Genomic DNA, 12,637 nt, shown 5'->3' with positions numbered 1-12,637 from the left:
ACACCAAGACCCGTATGCAGATGTTCATAGCACTTTTATTCATAATCTTCCCAAACTGGAAACAACCCCACTATTCATACGTTGGTAAATGGGTAAACATATTGCTGGAATACTACTCAACAATATAAAGGAGCAAAATACGAGCGACTGCAATGACATGGATACATCTCAGAAATGTTACGCCACGTGAAAATCCTTGGTTCTTACCTGTTGGGAAGCCCTCCCTGACTGAGCCCCCCACACAGCCCCCGCCTAGCAGACCTAGATGCTCTTGCACACATGCACACGCACGTGCGTGCTGGGCCCCAGACATGGCAAGCACCCACTCCCTGCCTCAGATCCTCCGTGCGTGTTCTTCCCTTGCTTGGACTATTCCTCTCCCAGATGCTGTTCCTGCCCTCACCTCCTTCAGGACTCTGCTCACATGTCAGCTCCTGAGAGAGGCCTCCTTCACGGTCTTTACAAAATGTAGAAAGCAGCCTCCACTACCCCTTCTGTCACCCCCTCACCTATTATGTGATGTATTTATTTACTTATTTGTTTAGTATTTGCCTCCTCCTGCCAGAATGCAGGCCTGCTTTGTCTGCTGCTACATTTCCTGCTCTCTGGATACCGTTACGTAGTAAGTGCCCCAGAAATAGTGTGAATGCACAAAATTGAATGCACAAAATTAGGAATGCAGGCAGCAGGATAGGATTAGACCTCAGGTATGCTGCGCCCGGTCAGGATATCTACTTTTGCCTTCTGTGTTCTCAGCTTTTCCTTAGCCTTCTCATCCATTCGTGTGCTGCACAGCCTCTGACTCTGTTGAGCTTCAAGAAACTGAACTGATGAAGTACACATCAGAAATGAGTGCCAGTGCATTTACTCCCTCATTTAATATGTTCAAATGGGAAATTCTTGACATTTTTGCAAAGGTATGAAAAGAGAGCTTTTTATATAGGAAACTTCTCAAACGATACATACCAATGCGGATTATTAGTCTTCCTCCCTACACCTGTTCCCGTTTATAAAAACAAAAATATGAGGCAAACCTAGGGAAAAATAATTATAATAATGTTTATGAAATGTTGGACTTACATGCTACTGAAAGTGTGGACATGGAACCAATACTGTTTTCTGACATCACTCTGTTCTGTTGCTAAAGATTTGTTTTAAAGCTGAATCGGAAGATTTTAGACATAGCACAGAATACTGTCTTTGGATGGCATTGCCGTGTAGGGACAGCATTAAGGGAGATTGTGATCAGAAGTCACTTTTACATAATGCATTTGCTGATTTAGGTCCGATGATCTTTTCTGTAGATGCTTCATTACTTCCCCCCATTCTTGAATTCTTCCTTCCGGAGGTTACGGCTCATGAGTATGGATCCACGCTTGTCCTCCAGAAAAAGAGCCGAAGGGGATGATGACCTTAAAGTAGTTTTGCTTCCATCCTTGTGAGTGGCCCCGGTCAGGCTGGTGGGTTCTGTGGGAAGTCTGAAGGGATGCAGTGGTGCTTGGGATTATTTGCCAGTTTTGGAGAGGGGCGGCCCTTTTGTTTTCCGGTATCCCCGATTATCTGAATCCTGGTCCCCTGCCATTCTCACAGGCCTGCTGATACGTATAATACAAATTGCTGTACTATTTTGAATCGTAACAGAAACATGCTTTTGGGAATCGGGAAATTTGGTAAATTTAGGAAGCCAATCATCTGACTAATAGGTCATTTGGAGAAATGCCCCAGGCCCACTGACATGTATCACTTACCTTTACTGCATCTACTGAGACAATCAGGTGATTTTCTCATTTTGCCCTCGTGATGCGTTCCATTGATACGATGTTAAACCATCCTTGCATTTCTAGGATAAACACTTCTGAATTATAATGTATTATACATAAGAGGTGTAAAAGAATTCAGTTAGCTAGCATTTCATTTAAGGTTTTCACTTCCCTGTTTATAAGTGAAGAGGGCCTGTTACTTTGTTTTCTTACTTTACCTAACTCAGAATTGAGATTAATTGTACTAGAACCATAAAATGAGTTAGGCAGTTTTTCCTCTTTTTTTCTTTCTAATTTGTGGAACATAATGGAATGTTTTCAAAGTTGCAAGTTGCAAATGTTTAGAACCCCACTTGTGTTTGGTTTACTTTAGCCACCAAAATATTTTTTTTAAACTTTATCCTTAATTAACCTTTTAAATTAAAAAGATACTTTTCTGGTTTCACTGTTTTTCTTTTTTCCAGTGAGTGACCTAAATTAACTGTCCAGTTAATTTTTAATGAATATTTATTCACTCATTCAATGGACATTCATTACGATTTACTGGGCATTTGCTCTGCACAGAGCACTGGGCTAGAAATCAATGGTGAGGGTCCTTCCCTTATTTTTTCTGCAAGGGAAGCAGAGCTCGTTCATCTAAGGCAGCATGTCTCATTCTATGAAAGGAGGGTGTTGGATCACCGGAGACCTTCAGATATTTGTCTCTCACAGAATAGTGATTTTGCATGTTTGTTGAGCTGCAAATGATTCATGGTCTCAGATTTTCTAATTTCAGGTAGAAATGTGTGTAATTATCCATTCATCAAATATTTATAGTCCCTACTCTATGCTAGGCAATGTGTATGGCACAGAAACTCTGAAGACATTTTCAGTAGTTTGTGTCAAGGGCCAGCATTATTTTGGAAGATGCATACTGTCATCATTTACTCCCCTTCTGAATATATTTAAAAAATGTTTGAAGGCAGAAGCATCTCAGGAGGGGATCCCCTGGGTCCCTCCTGCCCTGCTCTGCAGATGTGTGTGGGGACACTTCTTGATGAGCACCATCCATGTCTCTTAGCAGAGGAGGAGCTGCCTTTCTGCCTTTTCTTGGGGTTGACAGTTCAGGTGTGTTGACCTGGTATGGTCACCAAGCTTTGTGTTTCTAAGAAATCAGAGCTGTGGCTGTGGGTTCTGAATTCTCAACCTGGAGCCTTTGCCAGAGAGTGAAGTCAGGGTGATCAGACGTCTTCCCTCTGTAGTTTGACTCATTCCCTACTCATTCCGTACTACATTTGTATGTTTTGGATAAATACCTAGTAGTGCAATTGCTGGGCTGTAGAGTAGCTCTATTTTGAACTTTTTAAGCAACCTCCGTACCATTTTTCAGAGTGGCTGTACCAGCTTGCATTCCTATCAACAGTGTAAGAGGGTCCCACTTTCTCCGCATCTTCACTAACACCATTTGTTGAAGAGACTGTCTTTTTTCCATTGGATATTCTTTCCTGCTTTGTCAAAGATTAGTTGACCATAGAGTTGAGGGTCCATTTCTGGGAACCATTACAGAAATGGTTCCCAAATGAGTAGCCTTGTCCCAGATTTCACTGTTCAACTCCACACTGCCTTTTAGATCCCCGGGACCGTCCAGTGAGCCTCTCATACTTGCTGCTTCCAAACCTAGTACTTGATCCACCCTCCAGCTGCTGCAGGCCAGAACTCTTAGACTCGTCCTTAACTCTCTCCTTCCTATCTTCTTTTCTTCCTTTCTCCCCCACCTACTCTCTCTCTCTCTCCCTCTCTCTCTCTTTCTTTCAGGAACTCAGACTATTATCAAATCCTATTGGCCCCACTTCTGAAATATCTAGAATGCCCCTGCCCCCCTCCAGGTTCTGGCATTTCCACGCCAGCCCCCACAGCCTTGCCTCTTACCTGATCATGCTACAGCCCCCCCAGTTGATCCTTCGTGACTCCTGACACCCCACACACACATCCCTGCACGCCCCTGGCTCTTTTTCGTATAGCAGCCAGGTGAATCTTTCCTAAAAAATCAGGTTATATCCACCCACTGTTTAGAATGGCTCAGCATTGCTTCTTCATTCAGTATAAAATCCAGAATCCAGACCTTCAAAGCCCTAAGGTTGCCCCCCACAGCCCACCTTCCTGGAGCCATCCCCACCCCCTATACACATTCACAATGTACTTGGCCACCGTGTTCTTCCCCATATCTGCTGGGGGCCTTTGGCCTTGCTGTTTCCACTGCCTTGAACGTTCCTGTCTCAGATACCCTCATGGAACACTGTCTGGCTTCCCTGTGCTCTCTGAACAAATGTCTTCCCGAAGGGGGCCCTGCCTCACCATCCCACACACAGTGGACACCCCACCCCTTGTCCCTCTCTGTCCCTTTACTCTGCTTTACTTTGCTCTCACCGTATTGCCACTTTGTGTATTTCCCTAGTCTATGTGTATTTCTACTCCATAATTCTGGTGTGCATTTGTTTTAACATAAAAACAAGATTTTAACCTATCAGCTTACTCAGCCTTTTTGCTTCACAAAGTAAAACTGATGCACAGGTTAGGATGTACTGTCACCCCTGGTGTCTTTGTGAGTCCTCCAGTGAACACGGGCCTCTGCATGTCCTCCAAGCTCTTGGGAGAAGCAGGGGCCTGGAGAGAGGTGCTTGTCCCTAAGGAAACCTCCAGAAGTGAATGGAACATTAGAAAGGGTAATTAAAGATCTCAACAACCTTAACTTTTTGCTTGTCCCCACAAAGTCAAGGTTTCTCCTCTTGGTACAAACCACTGAGCCCGTGAACAGGTCACTTATATCGAGATGAGAGCATGTTAGGGGCTCATGTCCAGCTGTGAACATCTCTGCAGGATTGGGAAGCGAGGGCAAAGCTCAGGAATGAGGGAATGGAGAGGAATTGCCACACGTTTCCCTCCTATCGGCTGTGGGGAAGCCAGCCTGGGTTCTGGGTGTCCCACATGCGGCTCCCACCCAGGATGTTGTAGCAGGTGCCTTCACAGGGGGATAAAAGGAAAGCGAAAGCAAACCAGTAGGGTGACTGTCATAGCTACGGTGGAGGCAGCCCGTTGGGTCTCAGTCACTCTGAAAGGGCCCAGGCCCGGCTTGACACAACCCTCCTTCCCCAGAGCCCCCCGCAGCTGCCTCCGGCTGCAGTTGCAAGGGCACCAGGCATCTCCACAGCTCTGCGGTGCTGTGATGTGACAACTGGCTCTCGGTTTCCTTATTTGGGAATAGTTATTAGTCGTGGGTACGGGGCATGCCTCTGACCAGCTGGGGTCCTGGATCAATCACTTGAGTTGTCTCATCCGCAAATGGGGTCGTAAGGTCCCCACCTTGGAGCACTGTCCCCAGGGTTGCCCGGAATCACAAGCAGCAGTTCACTCGGGCGCTGACGTCAGAGAATCAGCGGAGGGTGACCCTCCTCCTCCTTAGTCTGGATCACGGCAAAGTACTGTTTTTGCCGGTGGATCGTCAGCGATGCCTCGCACGGCTCTGCGCAGTTCCCCCCAACCCGTCTACGGTGGCTGGTGCGCAGGCAGGTGGCAGCTGGCCCGGGCCCCCCGGATGCCAGAGTGAGCTCGCGCTGCCGTGTGAGCGAGGAAAAGGCTGCGTGTCCCCGGGGATTAGCGCTGGGAGCCTGTTGAGCGGCCGCCAGGTGACTTAACTGGGGTCCTTTAGTAGGTTTCACTATTGGCACCTGGTTAATGGGATGGGGATTTAGGGACGCAGTACTGACATCGCCTTTTCCCGGTCGGGGCAGCGCGGCCTGAGTGCCTCGACGGCAGGCGGTGCTCCCCGGCTGGGTTGTGAGGCGTCCCCGCTGCTGCTGCTTGGCACTGGTTTTATCCCGCTGCCTTTCCTCTGCAGCGTGAAACGTACTCCCACCATCCCAGCCGGCCCTTAATTTTTAAGTGGTGGGAGGATGCCCCATTCTAACCCCATTGTTCTGCCCATTTTTTCTTTTCTTTTTCTCCTCTTGCCTTTCCCTTTGCAGAGTGTTTGGGGGTGGTGGTGGTGTACACATTTGTGAAGCCACAGAAACATGATCCTCATGCCCTTGTGGGTCTGGCAGGCAGGCACCTTTGAAACAGCCGCATCCACATGGCCCTGTGCACACCCCCCCCCACGTATGTGGCCCCCTGCTTATGTGGGTCTGCCCCCCACCACCCCGGTTATGTGGCTCGAGGGCCCGACTTCCAGGGTGCTCCGCGCTGGTGGCAACCCAGCCTGCCCTTGGGGACTGTCCCTATCACTCCCTATTTCTCCCATATGGTACAAACCCACCTAGAGTAGGTTACATTTAATGGGGTGAGAAAAACCCACACCGTCAGAGAAAAGTTGCAGGTGAGGTCAGGCTGCTTCCTCCCTGGAGGGAGAATGATTTTCTCTTCTCTGGCTCCCACACCAAAAATCCATACAAAAGAGCTCTTTTTATGTTTGATGTATTGCTTTTAAAAAACAAATCCTTCGTGTTTTTTCATTTTTGGTTCATACCTCTTGGCCGACCCAGCAGGAATTTGGCAGCTGGCGGTGCTGCTTCTCGCAAATGCTAAAAGCTGCCTCACTAGAGTCACTGGCTGCTGGGAAGGCTGGACGCGGGGCAGCGACCCCGGGAGGGTGGGGCGCCTCCTTCCAGTCTGTGTGCCTTAAGGGGCTTACTGGTTGTCGACAGTGATCGCGCACGCGGGGGCTCCTTCCACCATTCTTTTGGCTTGCTGTGTGTTCGCAATTTTTTACGATTGAGAGTGTTTTTGAGGGTTACCCAGGGCCCAGCGAGGTGTGTGTAGATTTTGTTTTGGACACGTACCTTGCTATTGCCCACCCCCCCACCCCATGCGGAATCCTTTCTATTATGATTCATGTTCCGGAAGATCTTTGATAAGGCATATTTAACCCATTGTAAGCATAAGCAACCTCAAACCTCAAAATTAAGGCACACCTTAGTTTATTGTTTCATTTTACTTTATTTTTTAAAAAATATTTATTTATTCATGAGAGACGCAGAGAGAGAGGTAGAGACATGGGCAGAGGGAGCAGCAAGCTCCCCGCAGGGACCCCGATGCAAGACTCGATCCCAGATCCCAGGATCACGCCCTGAGCCGACGGCAGACACCCAGCCACTGAGCTACCCAGGTGTCCCTATTGTTTCATTTTATTCTGTGTACAAAGCGCTGGTCCAACACCCAAATTCTTTGCTTTAAAAAGAATCAGAAACCATATCAGCAGCTAATCAGCACAGATACGCAATGATGGTGAACAGACCCACAGAAGAAAATTCTGCCGACTTCATGGATTTTTCTAAATGGAGAGAACACCAAAATCCTGCCGTCTGCTTCCGGAAACTCAAGTGCTCTGCAGGCTGAGCAAAATGACGCCAGAACAGTAATACAGCGTAGCCCGGCCAGTGCAGACAGCCCCCACTCCCCCCCACCCCCCGCCCTTGCTGTCTGAGTCTTGACAGACCAGATTGGAGCATTCCTACTGCCTTCTGGATCTTTCTCTGCAGATGAGCAGAAACATAAGATGCTGAGAAAGGCTGCCAGATACAGAATATGTGTCTGTGACTATTTTTATGCCTTTACTCTGGGATATAGTAGCCAAGATAACAACACAGAACCCTACTTCACAGTCCTTCACAATTCACTGCACATGCTTGTCACCCACTAAATTAGCCAATAAAACAAGAAACATGGATTGGTGTGTGTGTGTGTGTGAGATACTGTTCAAGAGAGGCAAGGATATAATGAAATAGGTACTCTGAAACCAAGTTTAAACCTCGACAGGAGGGCAGCCCTGGAGGCGCAGTGGTTTGGCGCTGCCTAGAGCCCAGGGTGTGATCCTGGAGACCCGGGATCGAGTCCCACGTCAGGCTCCCTGCATGGAGCCTGCTTCTCCCTCTGCCTGTGTTTCTGCCTCTCTCTCTGTGTCTCTCATGAATAAATAAATAAAACATTAAAAAAAAAAACCTCGACAGGAATATAAGTTGGAACAACCTTTTGAAAAGCAACTTGGTAGTGAGCATTAGGGATAAGAAGTTCCTACCCTTTGACCCATTAACCCTACTTTGTAGTAATCTACACTCAATAAATAGATGGGAAAATATATAGGAATACATATGGGGAAACCCATACATTAGGAAACGCATTGGGTATAGCCACTCAGTGGGGTATTATCCATCAACAGAAAGACTTAACAGTAGAGAGCAATGCTTATATCACTTAAAAAGTAGGTTAAAATAAGTAATGAATCAATTTAAAAATCTTAAAACATGCATCTGACAAGAGACTAGGAAATATGGAAAAGTGGTTATGTTCCATTAGGATGAATAATTGCATCTTTTATTTCTGTTTTCCAAACTATCATTAGCATGATTACATTTGTAAATTAAATATCTTACATCCTCCTGACCACAGTAGAGGAGAGTCCTATTTGTCCTCCACTAATTTAGAATTTATGATTGTCTGGTCAGAGATTAAATTGGAATTTCCTTTATGGGCACAAACAAAATTATAGGGAAAATATTTAAATAACTTGAGTTCAAGCCCAAAATCATACTTTAGCATATTTTTAATTGATTGAATGCGTTTGAAAGAAGTAGAACTGCATGAAAAACATTTTTTTTTCCCCACCACATCATACCACAGTCATCTGACCCAATGATTTCATTCTCTCTGTAGCATTAAATGGATGAGGTGGTGTGTAGTGTTTAAGAAGTAAGAACAAATCGTGTCTAGTGGCTGGCGTGGCTGGAGGAGATGGGTCATTTTGTTGACTTTTCCTAATAAGATAATCAAGGTACTCATTTGCTAACTGGAGGGATTCTCTTGTACCAATTCCTGAAAGATTGGGTTCCTGATCTTTCCAAAATGAAAATGCTGTACAAAAACAACATAATCCAATGACTGGCAGTGAAAGATCTCTGGCATGTGAATGCACCCAGCCTATAGGACATGGGCTGCCTGCCTGCTTTTGGGACTCCCCCATGCTCCAGAGCATTATAATACAAGTTATTCATTTTTACCAAAGAAGTTATTCATCCTCACTAAAAAGTCCCTTTGACTTTTTATGACTTCGGGATCCTTTTAATAACACACTCATTTTATATAATCATCTCTAACAGTAATGCAGTGCACACACCTCTCTCCCAGACCCCGCCCTCGAGGCCACCGCTCCCCCTCATTACAGACCCGGTCTGTAGCAGGAACTTCCATCTTCCTCTTTGCCTTTTAATGCTTATCGTAAAAAGCGTTATGAGAAGTTCCAGGCAGTTTCATTTTGTGAAAGCACACCCAGCAATCTCGATTTCATTAGAACATGAAGCTCCATTTACTGTTCGTGGCTTTATGAGGGTCATTCGTGGGGACCGCGCTTAGCAGTAGGTCTCGAGCCGTGTCCATCCCCACATCCTGCAGGAGGAGCCACTCTGGCCCCCGCTGTTGACGCGGGGTGGCTGTGCCGTGTCGCCTTAGCCCCATGTGTGGCAGGTGGCCCAGCCCATCATGAGCTCAGTGCATGCCACTTGCCTGTGTTCCTTGGGGGCAAGGATGAAGCATTGAGCTCGGGTGCTCCAGGATGGAGCGAAGCGCATGGACGTGCACCTTACAGCATCAGGGAGACGAAGCAGTGTCTCCAGGAAATGCCAGGGTTTTGACTTTTCTGGGCAGTGGTCACCGGACAGCTTACTAGTGGCGTGAGAGATGGAGTGAGTCTAGCAAGATGCCAACAGAATGTACCTGTGATCAGAACCGAGCCAGGCCGGGGGATGAGAGCAAAATAGGCACAAGGCAGCAGCATTTCCCCAGGGAGCCCTGACCTCCCCTCCGGGGATGGCCGAGGGCAGAGGTGGCACAGGTGACAGCCTTTAGCAGCCGCAGACGGGCCCAGGACCGCTGTGGTTAGCAGGCCCTGATTGCTCGATCAGGTGCTTTCACAGGGCTTTTCTTTGAAGGTTCCTTTCAGTCAGGTGGGGTGGGAAGGGAAGACAAGACGGTTCCGCTTTCTCCAGAACATTCCTGAGCACTCCAGACAAGGGCGAAGTGCGCCCTACGATGGCCCAATCCGGAAGGCAGAAGCCGCCTCCTCTGCTACAAGAGATCCAGCCAATTCCCTCCCTTCCACTCATGTCAGTTTGACAGCGGGAGGGAACCATCGGTAGCTGAATGTCCACAGTGTGCTGGGTGCTCTGCTCGGGGTGCCTGGATGGTCGGACTCGTTCCTTCCTTGAGTGGCCTGGGAGGGGGGGGGTCCAGGTTTATCTACCAGGAGACTGGGGCTCAGCTCCACCAGGTGACTCCCCCCCCCCGAATACCCCCAGCCAAGCACCTCCCCACTGGGTTTTCTGTGACCCTCGTTGGCGGTTGTGCTGGAGTCAGAGTGGCCCAGGCCTCCCCCCAAAGCTGGGTGCTGAGTTGCCAGTTGCTGTGTAAGAGTCAAGTGGGGCCTCATCCCACTGTGGCCCAGGGGGTCGCTCTTGGAAGAGCATCCCAACTGAGTCCCAGCCAGGACCTGGGGTGGAGGTGACAAAGGCCAACCAGCGTGTGCATACACACACACATGTGCACACCCACCCGCCCATGTGTCCGTGAACACACACACACACACACACACACACATGCTGCCGGCTGAAAAATCTGAGAAGTCCATATTCTTGCAATTTGTTCAGTACTTCTTGACCTTGATAAGTTCCAGCTTTGGGTCATGGCCGAAGGCAGTGCTGTATATATATATATAATAATTTCATTATTAACTACAAAGGCAAGCTTATTTCCTACACATGTTCACGTCTTTAAATGCAGTGTGGGTTTGCTGTGCATTGACCTGCGCCCACCGTGAAGTGAGCCGTCTGCCCCTGACTCCGGCACCTCCCGTTGTCCTGACATCGTAGGTGGTCCACACGGCCTCGTATTGATGATCCTTCCCAGTGAGCTCTTTTCTCCCTGGTTCGATTATACATCCAGCGAGAAATGCGACTTCGCTTAAAATTCCTTTGCATTCCCCTCTCCATATAACATGGTACTTTAATTACTAGGAATCCAGTAAATAAATATTTGTTACTAAAAAACTCCATTCCGCTGACCTACCCTGTCCTGTCCTTCCTTCTAATGGTTCAGGATGCCTTAGAAAAAGTTTTTTTTTTTAAGAAAAATGAAATAAAATGCATGAGAAAGATTTATGTATTTGGTTGGGGGAGGGGGAAATTCAACTTCTCATAATAGTTTTTAAATTAAATTTCATACTTATCCAAATCCTTTCCTTCTCCACCCCTTCCTCTGATATTCCCTCTCTCATTAAAGCATAGGATTTTGATGGTATTCACAGGGAAGCTGATTTACTGGAATAAAGAAGTTCTTTAAGTCTTAAATTTTGGAACCTTCCCAGTGTGTCTGAACTGGGTTTCAGATTTTACTGGCATTTTGTTGGCAGGGCGGTCTTTGGAGCCCGTCCTCATTTGAGCGCGTTTCCTGACACCTTTGGCGGTATGGTACTGTGTTTTTTAGATTTAAAAAAAAAAAAAAAGGTTTGAATAGAAAAGCATATATAAACATATACAGAAGATTGATTATAAAATGTCAAGCAAAATAAAAGGGCAGTAAAAACTCACAAAAATTAACAAATGAGAAGGACTTTCTCTTTAAAGGGGCAGCCAAAGGCAGGATAAAGATAGTTATCAAGAGAGAGAATTTCCAGGAGACCCCAGGAAAAGCTGACTTTCCATCTGTTCAGCCTCCTCTCAATGCACAAATATCTTGTTGAAACAAGGCCAAGGATACCACCCATCCTATGATGCTGGGCACATGGTTGCTACCTGCAGTCATCAGGGAGACAGATTGTCCCACTGAAATGCAGGGAAAGCTTGCGGAGGTGAGGGCAGGGGGACAGGACCCTAAGGCCTGGGCTGAGGGCATTTCCAGAGACCAGCCACACAACGGATCCTTTGCTACTCATGGGCCTGAACTAACATTTCCCAGAGCCCCTGGGGGGTGGGGATCGATGAGAGGAGAGGCTGAGGCCTGGTATTGGGAGAAAGTAAGAGCCACTGAATCCTAAAGCTGGGGTGCCACTTCATGTGGACATCCCAAGAGTATTTCCACCAAGGTCAGGAAGCCTGCTAGCTCTGCTTCTACTTAACATCCTCCTAGGGATATTAGCCATGTTAGTCAGGCAAGAGGAGTCAAATCAAGGTGTACAAATTGAAAAAGAAGTGAAACTGTCCCTCTTTGCAGTTGATGCAATAGTAGAGCTGGGAAATCTTGGAGCATCAATGATAAAATGCACTGGCACAATAAAAGAATTCAGCTGGGGAGCAGGCTATGAAGCGGCCTGCCAGCACAGAACCTTCTCTAGAAGCTGGCCTCTCATGGGGCCAGTGGAGTTGGGTAGAAAATGCAGTTGGGGAGTGGACGATGGAACATAACCATTTGAATGAAAATTTGTTACAGAATTGGATTCAGAACCAAGTTTAGTTCGTGGGGGCCATAAGCCCAGCGTATCATGGAGCAAAGCTGTGCATTAAAGAAAGAGGCCCCTTGTCCCAGGGAATGAAGAGTTAAGCTGGTGCTAAGCTTCCTGGTGGAACAGAGCTCCAGCATATTGCTTGATCTCTGGTGGGGTGGGTTGTAAGGAGGGCTCTGGAGAGAGGTCTGAGCCGCCAGAGGGAGAGAGGAAGGGTGATGTTCAGGGCAGCAAGGTGGTGAAAGAAGCAATGGCTTTTGAGGCCAGCTGGCAGGGGCAGGAAATTCTTGCTCATAATTATCCTCGAAGCAGTGATGGTTTGGGGGTGGAAGAAGGGGCCCAGTGAGGGCCTAGGTGGCAGGGTGGAGCCTCCCTTTCTAGAGGAAGAAATTCATTACTTTCCTGTTGCTTTGTCTGC

General features: G+C 47.4%; 1 protein-coding gene and 1 long non-coding RNA gene across 8 annotated transcripts in view; one reads left to right on the top strand and one right to left on the bottom strand.

The window, feature by feature from the left end:
• The window catches only part of HLCS (holocarboxylase synthetase), a 218,404-nt gene that overhangs the window by 176,281 nt on the left and 29,486 nt on the right, over positions 1 to 12,637 (top strand). The window lies entirely within an intron of this gene.
• Positions 557 to 6,609, bottom strand: LOC112661924 (uncharacterized). Its single transcript, XR_003138089.2, has 4 exons — positions 6,262 to 6,609; positions 4,273 to 4,433; positions 1,749 to 1,840; positions 557 to 1,478 (listed from the first exon to the last, which is right to left on the bottom strand). It is a non-coding gene; the product is annotated as an uncharacterized LOC112661924 (long non-coding RNA).

The sequence above is a fragment of the Canis lupus genome, chromosome 31 (genome assembly GCF_003254725.2).
Source record: "Canis lupus dingo isolate Sandy chromosome 31, ASM325472v2, whole genome shotgun sequence".
Lineage (NCBI taxonomy): Eukaryota > Metazoa > Chordata > Mammalia > Carnivora > Canidae > Canis > Canis lupus.
Note: the sequence above shows the minus strand (reverse complement) of the source record. Positions and strands in the feature narration are given on the sequence as shown.